Below are 11664 nucleotides of genomic sequence, written 5' to 3'. Positions count from 1 at the left end.
CTGAATTTTCTTTAGGTATTCCCTTAGCTCTTTATTGTCTAGAATGCAAGCTCCAGGGGGCAGGAGCCTGTGCTTCGTTGCATCCACCTGTATCTCCAGAGCCTAGAACAGTGCCTGGTATGTGGCAGGTGCCCGATACACATCTGATGAATGAAGAGGCGAATCAAAGAAAGTAGGAGCTCAGTTCCTACTTATTATTCTCTTGCCTTCACTCTGAGCTGGGGGAACAGTATTGTAGTTGTGTTTCGACTACGAGCACACACTCCAGGGCCGACCTTGCCACTCACCAGCCACATCATCTTAGGCAAGTTACCTAACCTCTCTGTACCTCAGGCTCCCCTTCTGGAAAATGGGGACAGTAATAACACACACTTCATAGGTATGGTGCGAGGACCAAATGAATGAATACATGAGAAGCTCTGGAACAGTGCCCAGAAGATGAGATGCTACAGAAACATCAGCTAATATTTTACTTGTTGGTTTCATGTTAAAGGAGCAACTTTGATTTTATGTAAAACAATATTGTTTCAAAAACATCAGTGCAGGTTTTGAGAGAATGCAAAGAAACCCCGTAACTGGAAAAACTGATGTATATTATACACGTGTCACGGTGTTCATGTGGTTGGGATGTGAAGAGAGAATGGTACTGAGAGCTGGGCCCAGGCGGGTTACACGTGTGCCGTGAAGCCCTGAGATGCCTGAGCTCTCCTTACTCACCCTGCGTCACCACTACCGTCATCCTCACCATCACACCTACGTTCTGAAGACCCGCCAACAATCTCATGTCAAATTAAGAAAATAGAATCCTATTTACATTTTCAGGATGATATGCTCATCTCTAATACAAATACCCCTTTCCCTCCAAATGGACAAATCCCTCCAGTCCACAGGACCATGAAGTCCCAGCAGGCCAGGTGTCAAGAGGCACTGAGTTTGCACTGGCAAGTTTACACACTTGTGCCAGTCTCCCATCCTGCTGGCTGCCAAAGAAGCCAGGTAAGTTCTGGGCACAGTGTGGGGCCCTGCCACCCAGCACGGCTGCCCTGGCCCACGTGAGGATAAACTCGCAGCTCTGACTTTATAAGCAGAGGGCTTGCACTGACCACACCAGTTCTACATCTACTCGGGGCCTCGGAGTTCCAGGCGCACGTTCAGGCAGGCTCAGGCAAGTGGCTTCTGCCGCTGGAGGAATGTGACAATACCACTAGCCCACGGTGCTATCTTTCTTTCATTTCACTTTCTACCTGTCAGCTCGTAATGAAAACCGGTGTCATTCGCAAGCCTGTGATTAGGATGGATTTTGTGGGATGAAACCAACTGCCACCAGTTGTTGGAAGCACTGCTGAACTTCCAGAAGCTCCCCCCGCACCGGCCCTCTCTCTACTCCAAGCTAACAAGTCCCCTCCAGGGCTTCGCCCATCCCTCACAATCCTGCCCGCCAGGAGGGAGGTCCCAGCCCTGCCTCAGACTGGCCCCTGAGCTACCCGATGGCACCAGGAAGGGTGAGCAATGATCTGACCCATCAGATCCAGGACTCAGGGAGCACCCAGCCGCCTTCTCATCTCTTACAGTACACGCACAAGTCAAAACCATTGCAAAGGGCAGCAGGGCACTTTCTCAGGGATTCCTGTAGATTTTTTTTTGAGGAGGAGAGTGAAAAAAGTCGTCTAGAACCTCTGGTCACTCTTCTTGGGTGACAGAGTGCATTTGGTCCACTTCAGAGAGGTGTCCCACCTTGTTGCCATGGCTCATGTGACATCCCCAGTTTCACAAACTACATTTAGCCAGGTCAGCAGTAGCCAATTCAGAGAATTGGGGAATGAAGCTCAGCAGAGTTCTGTGGATTACTTTGGAAATAATGGCTATCTTTGGGCTGGAAGGGGGGATGTAGAGAAAAGAGGCATGTTGGCGGAACAGGGACAAGGGGCCTCCGGGGTGCTAGTAATGGTGTTACTTCTTGACCTGGGTAGTGATCACACAACTATGAGCCCTTTGAGACAGTTCATCAGGGTGACCGTTAAGATTTGTGTAATTTTCTATATTTATATTTAATTAGGATGCTTTTTTTTTTTTTTAAGTTAAGTGATTTGCCCCAAGTAGAAGAGAGAATGGCTACCCTCAAGCCTGACACAGAGCACCTTGATGACACTTTGGGAGAGAAAAGCCCAGAAGATACACGCAGCAGGGGCTACAGAGGTTGCATCAACTGTGCCACAGTCTGGGGACTTGATATACCCAAGAAACATAAGCTAGTCTAGCAGGCAAGTCTACTGTGTATCTCTGTGCAAGCATTTGGGTGACTTCTAAAAGGGCTAAAGGAACAGCTGGATGTTTTAATTAGTTTTGCATTTGCATCTGGATATAGAAAAGTCTAGATCCCTCGTCTGGTCCAAACAGCTGAACAGGCTATGAAACTTCCAGAGGGGCTAGCCCTTTGTCCACTGAACCGCAGGCAAAGCTCCAGGGAAGAAACCTGGCCTCCCTTGCTGGGAGCTGCAATCACTTTCCAGCACCAGGGAGCCCCCACTCCAGGTGGATCTTGAAACCCAGGGGAGAGGGAGGACCAATCTGTCACGGATTCAACTGCGATGCTGTTGTAGTGTGTTGTGACGGACAGCTGTCCGAGGACCCTGGGTTAAGTCTGCCCCTTGACAGCTATGTGGCATTGGGCAGCTCACTTAGCCTCTCTGAGCCAAGTATGAAGGGTAACAGCTCCTATTCCATAGAGTTGTGAGGGTTAAATGAGCTATTGTACGGGGCCTGAGCCAGAATAAATGCTCATTGCTCACTAAACGCTCACTGCCGTTGTTACGCAGTTGCGGATTCTGGTGTCCTGCCTCCATCCTCGGTCTATTCCCTTTGAAGGCCCCAGGACCTGGCCTCTGCTCTGGGGCTGCACCCCCCTGCCTGGTGGGGGTTTCTGAAGGCTGAACCCCTCTACCTGATTTGCTCCAACTGACTCCTCTTCACTTTGGGCCAGACTCGCACCAACTGACACATCGGACCCCACCTACTCTGTTTAGAGCTCTTGCCTGCGCCCCACTGTTCACCCCACTCCGGCTGCCAGCTAGGGCCCCAGTCCTCTGTTCAACCATCATCCAGGACATGGCAGGTCTGCTCCAGATGTCTCCTGGATTTGGAGAAGGGATCCATTTGGCAAGAGTTGACAGCGTCTTTCTGAGCAGCCCAAATTCGCTGAATGGACCACATGCTGCCATTTTAAAAGATGGAGGCCTTTGTTCCGCTGCCTACATTGCAAATGTCGACACAGCTGGAGCAGGAGTTTGTCACCGAGCAGGGGAGCATATCTGAGGGCTGCAAAAGATAAGGAATAATTCCACAGGTCCTGGAAAGGGTGGAGCAGAACAGTCGCCCTCGGCTGCTTCCATAGCTGCCAATGCTGCCACTGGCACGATCAAGACAGGCCTGGTTCTCATGCTGACAAATGGCGGGATGTCAGTTGCTCCTGACAGGCTAGAGGATGGCAAGAAAAATAGTCTGTGAACAAGCCCCTCAAAGCACAGAACGATCCTGGCCAGGAACTGTGAGACGGGGAGCCCAAGCCATGGCAACAAGCAAGTTGAATACCACAAGACCTTCTGGTGCAAATTCATTTCTGTGAGTGAGGCATGGCTGGAGGACAAGAGGGAGCTGTCACATTTGGATTCTTTGAAGCAGGCCGATTTATTCACAGGAAGACAAGAGATGAGCAGGGCCTGCCTGCTGGGGCAGGGCAGGGAGCCACAGCAGCAGGATTTGATGACGGAGGCACTGCTAGGTAAGCAAAGCCTGGCGTGTGCTCGGGGTAGCTCTGCACGGTAATTAAAAGAACGCCCTGGGGGCCCATCTGAGCTTGGAGCCTGATCGTGTCTCTTCACAGCCACGAGACCTTGGATGAGTAAGCCTCAGAGGCTGTTTGCCAATCCACAAAATGGGGGTAATAAAACTTTACCCTGTAAGGGTCTTTAAAGATTAAATGAGATAGTACTTGTAAAGCAATCATTAGTATGCATGTAACTGGTCCAAAGGAAGTGCTCAACCAACAGGCCCGTTATTATCTTTAGAGCAATTTCTGGCCGAGGGACAGGCAGGAGGTCAGCACAGGGAGCCACGAGGGCTTGAGCACAGCACCTGAGTCTCAGGTGAGGTGACTCAGAAGTCCGGGCAGCTGAACCTGGAGCCCGTTCCATGGTGTTCAGGCTGCTGTCACCCCTCAACACACAGAGTCAGGAAACAAAGCCGGCAAGGACAATGGGACAAGGTTTACTCCAAAGGCAGTGGGAAGACAAATGTGTGTGCAGTGGTGGCCGAGCAGATACACAGTCAGGCCAACTGAAGCTTAAAGAGTGGACAGAGGTAGAGCTGTGACTCGAGGTACAAATTAGAAGACCCAGGGTCAATTTTAGAGCCAGACAACTAACTCTGGGCATCCCCACCCCATGCGGAGAGGATAGAGGGGTGAGGCTGCTTAAGTTCTTCCTTCTTAAGACAATATTGGTGTGGCAAGTGGGGTGGGGTTGGGTGTGCATTGGGGTGAGCTGGAGGCCCAGCTGCGGGGAGCTGGGGGAGGCAGGGCCCGGGAAGGGGAGGCAGAGATTTATAGGAAGCCTGTGCAGCCCCATGGCTGCTGTGAAAGGGCAGCCCCAGAGGAGGCATCAACCCCTACAGCCCTGACCTGCTGAATGCACCAGGCCACTGGTGTGCTTTCCCTGTTACTCATCAAAGGGGTCATCTGAAAACCTAGAGCTGGCTCTTGGCACTGGTCTGTTCTGTCCAGGTTCTAACTTCCTTGGGGTAAAGGGCTATAATGGTTAGTTCTTTTGCCTTCACAGCATCCTATCCATCTGTCTGCCCATCTATCTGTCCATCCAGCCACCCACTATCCATCCATCTACCCATCCACCCACCTACTCATCCATCTACCCATCCATCCATCCCTCCATCCATCCATCCATCCATCCATCCAACTATTCATCCATCCCATAATACTGAGTGCTCTTGTATGCTGGGTCTGTTCTGGATGCTGCTGGTACACAGATGAATAGGACAGATGTAGCTCCTGAACTCAGAGAACTTACATTCCAGTGAAGGGAGACATTCAAGAACCAAATAGTGTCCTAAGAAGCAAGATGACTTGAGATGATGATAATTTCTTTGAAGGTAATACAGCAAAGCAATGAGGTAGAGGGTAAGCAGGAGGAAGGATGGTCCCTCAGGGTGGCAGAGAAAGAATGTTTCTCAGAGGAGGTGACACCTGGCTTAGACCTAGATAATGAGAGGGAAACAGCATATTAGAAGTGAGGGGAAAGACAGACTTGCAATAGGACAGAGAGCAAGTGTACAGGCCATATGCTGGAATGAAGCTGCAACCAAGGAATCAACACCAGGCCAGTAGGGATGCAGCACAGAGAGGGAGAGCCAAGTGACGCAGGAGGCAGGGCCTTGTGGCTCCTGAGCAGTGCTTCAGACCCAGGGATGTTGGTGAAATTGTGGCTGATGCAAGGCAGAGCACGGGGGAAATGGAAATGCTCACTGACCAGGTGGGCAAACAGTAGCCCACGTAGATCCAGACACTAAGTTAAGGTTCGAGGACAGACCCTGACTTGCAACTCAAGCCCAAGAGGACACGTGGACTTACCAGCACCTTGTCACCTAACAGAGGTGCCTCCTCCCCCAAGAGATGGCCTGGAGAGCCTGCCCTCTAGAGGGAATTTCTGCTGTTTGTGCCCCCTTTAAGCAGGGAAGGCAAGGAAAGAGGGGGCTTGGCACAGCACAGCAGGCCACCACCACTGCGGACAACCTCTGGAAGGCCCAGGGCGAGCACATCTCAAGGGGACAGGTGGACATGCTTGCATGTGTGTGCATGTGTTGGAGGGGCAGGGATGGGTGGTGGGGGGGCTGAGCACCTGTGCGTTAGGCCCAGAGATGACGTGCAAGCATGGCCCCCTGTGGAGTGACAGGTAACAGACACCAGGGACAGGAGATGGCTCACACTCCCTGGGAGTTACCACAAGCCAGGCCTGCTGCAGAGACTGTCGTCCATTGGTTTGTCACACTAACCCCGGGGGTGGCCGCTATTATTTCCACGTTGAGGCTGAAGACACATGGGTCAGGAGTGTTGGGTGACTTCCCCTCACGGCTCCCCTCTGGCAGAGCAGGGATCTGCATGGGTGGCCCACGGGGCGCAAAAGGGGTGTGAGGACTGGGGTGAACATGGACCGTCCTTCCCTTTCTCCACCGCGGGCATCCTGATGACTCTCTAAGGGGAGCAGGCCCAGCTCTGCCCTCCCTCTGGCCTTCTGCCCACCACGTCCTGTCCTTCTCGCCCTCGGAGTCCTGCTGGCACCTCGGACTCATGTCATGTTCTCCGCGTACATCTCTGCCACATAAAGCTACTCTTTTTCCATGTACTATTTCTCAGTTCGTGACTTTACCAGCCACCTGTCATCCAAACAGAGAGCGGGAGTCAGCCTGGAGTCTGCCCTCGGCCTCTCTTCTCTGCTCTCCCCATTCAATAACCAAGTCCCATCCGTTTTCCTTCTGCAATGCCTGCTTAATCCATTACCGCAACTCGCTCTCCGCGCTGCCACCATCATTCACGTCTTCATTTGAATTATTCAGTAGTCTCTGCACTGGTCTCTCCACTTCCAGTGCCTTCATCCATCTACTGAGCCGCATGGACACCAATGGTTCTCAAAGTGGAGATGCACGGGCACCGGCCAGGGCTTTTGAGTTTGAACGTGCATCACAATCACTCAAAAAGCTCGTAAAGAAGCAACTTGCTGGGTCCCACCCTAGAGTTCCTGACTCAGCAGGTCGGGATGGGGCCTCCGAATTCAGATTTCAAACAAGTCCTGGGTGATGCTGCTGCCGTTGGTTCAAGGACCACAGCTTGAGAACCACCGCTCTAGAACCTGTTTCTATACCAAGGATCTAACTGTGTCGCTCCTCTGCTTACAAAACTCCAGCAGCTCCCCACTGTCTTTGAAACAGAGCCCCTGTGCCTCGCAGCGATCACCTCGCAGTGCTCCTCACAACCTGGCCTAGCCATGCCTTCCCAGCATCACCAGCACCACGCTACCGAACTCCCTTCAGCCCATGAGGAGCCTACGGCGCACGACTCATGTTCTTGAAGCTGTCAACTATTTCAGACTGTTTGTCTGCCCACGTAGTTCCCTGCTTGCAACTCTTCCCCCCCCCCGGTGCTTGCCTGTCAAATTCCTACTTGTCCATCAAGGCCCAACCTGACGGTACCTCCCTTTCAGGCATCGTAGTGTGTTAGAGCGACTGTGGACTTTGATGTGAGGCAGCCTTGGCTTTGAATTCCAGATCAGTCCCTTGTTAGCTGCGTGACCTTGAATTAGCCTCTCTGCTAAGCTGGGGCTAACCTCAGCATCTTCATTATAAAATATGAATAATGATAGTTATCTTTTAAGATTGTTGTTGGAGAGGACCTGATTATGACAAACGCCTGGCAGATAGCAGACGGTCAGTAAACAATAGCTATTATTATCATTAGCTCTGTTCCAAAGTCCTGCCTGGCTTCCTAGAGGCGAACTGTTTCCCTGTTCCTCCCCAAAAGTTGTGTAAGATTCTATTTTGCATATATCGCATGTATGGTCTCATTATGTTTATACACCGGGCCTCATTCCCAGTATAGTTGCAGCCAGGGTATGACTTATAAAAATTGATCCTCCCAGTAGACTTACTGGACACATAGTTTGGCCAACTGAAGGCCTCTCTCTAGGAAGAGAGTCTACAGGTGGACACAGGTCCACACCACGGTACGTGTTAGTAGAGCAGCGTGACGGCTCGCCGCCTTCAGGTCCCATTCATTCCTCGTGCAATACGCAACCTGTACAACTGTGTTTGGAGGTCCTATGTATATCGCACGTGAGTTCAGTGAAAGTAAGAACTGTGTCTTACCAACCTGAAGCCGCAACTGGTGTTGAATCCATGTATCCAGGGGTAGGTAATATTGGCTGAGGATGGGATACATCAGCAGGGTTAGTAGAGCCCTGGCCTCAGGTTCAGAGATAGGCTCCTTACAAAGGGAACCCAAGGACCAGGGTTTGCAACATGAGAGACTCGGGCTTGAGGAATAATCAGGAGCTGAATTACTAAAATTGGATGGTGAACAAGAACGTGCTTTGGGGACCAAGATAGAGGTTAAGTGCCCAGGTGCTGAACTGGAGTTCCTGAAAGGCCTCTTAGAGCCCAGAGCGTGGATGAGCCTGCAGATAATATCTCACCCCTGCCCTGCCATGGGGGGTGGGCAATCAGGACCAGAGTACCCTTAGGGGATATTAAGATACCACTTTCTATAGCTTCCTTCCCAACCCCTGCCCCAAATCAGTTCCCTACTGCCCAGTCTCTTCTGTTGAACGGCAAGCTAATCTCTCAGAAGGCTTTTAGAGATGCCTTAATTAATACATTTCCATTTCTTTTGCAGACCCCTCACTCCCCTTAACAGCTGGCACTCAGTGGGGAAGGTGGAAATAATTCCCAAGAAGTGAGCCTTCTGACAATTTCCCAGGCTGCCTCTCGATGCCCATGGGGTTTGGAGGAGTTCCCAGGCTGAAGCTGCTGAGGTAGCCCTGAACACAGCCGAACTCCAAAGCCCCTGAGATCCCCCTATCAATTCCTGTCGTGGAAAAGAATGACCACAGGGATCTAAGGACAGGGAGACAGAGCTCCGAAGTCTTTTCCTGAATCTGGGCCGACCTTCTCTGGCTCTCATGCTCTAGAAGACGGCTTTTGGGGACATAAGGCTTTAAGCTGGTGATGTACAATGCCATTACTTGGTCCTGCCCGGCTCAGGGCTCGCCTAGCAATGTACTCACACCTCTCATGGTCACACTGGAACAAACAGTTCTTTGAAGTGTCTGTAACCCCCGCCCCCCCCCCCAAGCTCCATACCACCTGGTCTGTAACCTTTCAAAGAACCAAATCCAGTTTGCCCTTTTACCCCAAACCCCTAGCACTGTGACCTACACATAGTAGGTGATAAATTACCTTCTGCTGATTCAGACTCTTCAATTGATCACCTAGTTTTCTACACCTTGGGTTGGCTGCTGGATTGCCATCAACCTGCTGAGGGATGACCTCCCTAAGTTTCCGCAAGGGGTACTTATCGTATGGCGCCTTGTTCCGTAGGATTCGAAGGAACTGTTTATTAAAGTTTTGCTGTGTTCTAGGCACTGTGTTAGGTGCATAAGGATGTCAAGATGAATAAGATATTGTGCTTGCCCTCAAGGAGCTGCCAGTCTTCCTCCCACTAAGAACCCATCCTAGCAGCCCCCAAACAGAAGCGATTTCTGCCTCCTATGCTGCCAAGTATGATGTAGTTTATATTTCTAATTTAGCACTTATCCCATACACCTTTGTGTTAAAATAATTTCGGCTTGTTTGCCTGCCCTTCTAGCTGGAGAGCTCCTAAAGGGAAGGGTCCTGGTTTCAAATCCTGGCAATTCCAGGAGTTGGCCTCTCTGGGGCTGCGGGTTCATAGTCTGTAAAAAGAAAGCAGGTATAATAAATAACACCCCCCTCCCCCAAGATAACAGGGTTGAGGATACAAGGGTTGTCCAAGTGCGTCTCTCCAGCTGGCCACTCAGGCCATCTCTCTTACAGCCATTCTCCTGGAGCAGCCTATTTTTATTCCTTCCTCCCCATTATTCCAGCAAGCAGACACAGAGGACAGGAAGACTTGGCCAAAATCGCTCTCCGTTCCAGTCATCCGTTCTCACATGTCCCTTGTGGTGCAGTGAGAGGAGCTCCTATATAGTATCTGGCCCTTGACACCCCTACTCTCTTCCTCTCCTGGGGGCAGAGATGTGACCAAGTGTCTGGAGCAGAGGAGACCGCCCCTCCACCCTGGCCCTGTCCCGAGTCTCCACAAAGCCAAGGGGAGCGAGAATAAGGAGAAAATCTGGAGGCCTTAGCAGAACCCTCTGCTGAATCTGGGGGCTCAGATCTCGGGCTGTGGCTCTGCAGCCCCAGCCTTGTGGGGTGCTTGCGGGGCACCCCTGAATGGAGAGAGGGGAGCAGTCACGAAGGCAGACAGGAGAGCCCAGCTGCATTGGTGGCCATCGATACAGTCATTTCGGAAGAACGGGAGTGTGGCCTCAGTCTCAAAACCCCTTTATTGGCTTTTTATCAGGTAGGTAAAAGGAGGCGTGTGGCAGAAAAGAAGCTTTGAGAACTGGAAATGAGACAGAGTGGTATAAAGGCAGGGACTGCTGAGAGGGAGGGCGGAGGCGGCTGTGGCCCACCGTGCGGCCCAGGGCTCTGGCCCTTTTCTTCTCAAGGACAATGATCTGTGAATAATGAGCCGGACAAGACGGATTTCCTCCCTTCCCAGGTCTCTGGGAGTCATGTGTCAACACTGCTACTTGACGTGCCTCCCTCATGATGCTCTTCCAGAAAGGGCCTTTCCCAGAGTCAAACAGTCATCCCTCTTCCTCTGAGAACAAGTACCCGAACCCACACTTAATGCCCGACACAAAGGGAAGCTCACTCCACTCACAGATCCTAGAATTTAAGGCTGAAATCCCCACACGCTGCCATCTTTTCCTGGGCATCTTCCCCACCATGGCCTTGACCGGAGCCCCGTCCCATCCACCTGGATCACGGGGCAGCTGTCTCACGAGCAGGCCCGCATCTGGTCTTCCCATGTCCAACCCATTCCCCCCTCTCCTGCCAGAGGAACCTTTGGGAGTCAAAGCCAATTTTGTCACTCCCTTCTTCAAATAAAACAGCCCACCTTGCTCTTCAAAAGCTCCCCATTAGCCTTCTGGATACAGTTTAAATGTCCAAATACATAAATCCGATCACAACTGACCTCTGCCTACAGCTCTACTCTCCTCTGTTCCTTCCCATGTCTGACTCTGGCCACACAGAACCTATTTACACTGCTCGGTCTGTATCTTGGCGTTCACTGCATCTAGAATATTCTTTTGTACCAAGATGATCCCCTTCCATCCTCACTACGTCTTTTCCTTGGTGAGCCCTTCCCTGCTCATCCCTGCCCATATTTCTACCAGACCTGCCCCTGCCATTCACTGCCTCACTGACCCGAAAACATTCCTCATCTGCCTTGGGACTCAGTTTCCTCATCTGCAACAATATTTGGTTGTTGGAAGGACTAAATGAGTTCATATAATTAAGCACTTAGAACAGTGCCTGGCTTGTAGGAAACACAATAAATGTCAGCCATTATTATTACCATCACTATTAATGCAGCCCCATAATTCCTGCTTTACCTGTCTGCCTCTTAGGGTAGATGCCGGACTCCTTACTGGCAATTGATCACTTCCAAATAGTGCTTGTCAGAGAGGGGACACTTCGATGAATGAATGAATGAGTCAGTCAATCAATGAGTCAATGAATTATCACTGAAGCCTATATCTTTCTGATTTAATTCAGAAACCAAGCCTTAATAGGGAAGAGAGAGTAAAATGCTCCCGGAGCTTGGCTGTTGCATGGGGGAAGAGCTGAACACTCAGTTTGAGCCTCTGGATCAGTATCTGTCTTTTAAAGAATAGGATTCTATGACCTATTTGCAGTTAAAATAGTCTCTGGCTTCATGGTGAAAAGTTATCCCAGGGGACTGGCTGTGGTATTTTTTTAGTTCAGCAAAATGTCTCTGGACAACCTTCCCAGTGG

The 11664-nt window shown here is 51.0% G+C and overlaps 1 protein-coding gene across 1 annotated transcript in view; it reads right to left on the bottom strand.

The window, feature by feature from the left end:
• GRIK4 (glutamate ionotropic receptor kainate type subunit 4) overlaps positions 1–11664 on the bottom strand; it is a 382506-nt gene that overhangs the window by 56411 nt on the left and 314431 nt on the right.

This window comes from Canis aureus, chromosome 3, assembly GCF_053574225.1.
Source record: "Canis aureus isolate CA01 chromosome 3, VMU_Caureus_v.1.0, whole genome shotgun sequence".
Classification (NCBI taxonomy): domain Eukaryota; kingdom Metazoa; phylum Chordata; class Mammalia; order Carnivora; family Canidae; genus Canis; species Canis aureus.
The sequence above is the reverse complement of the archived record's forward strand: the minus strand, read 5'-3'. Positions and strand labels throughout refer to the sequence as shown.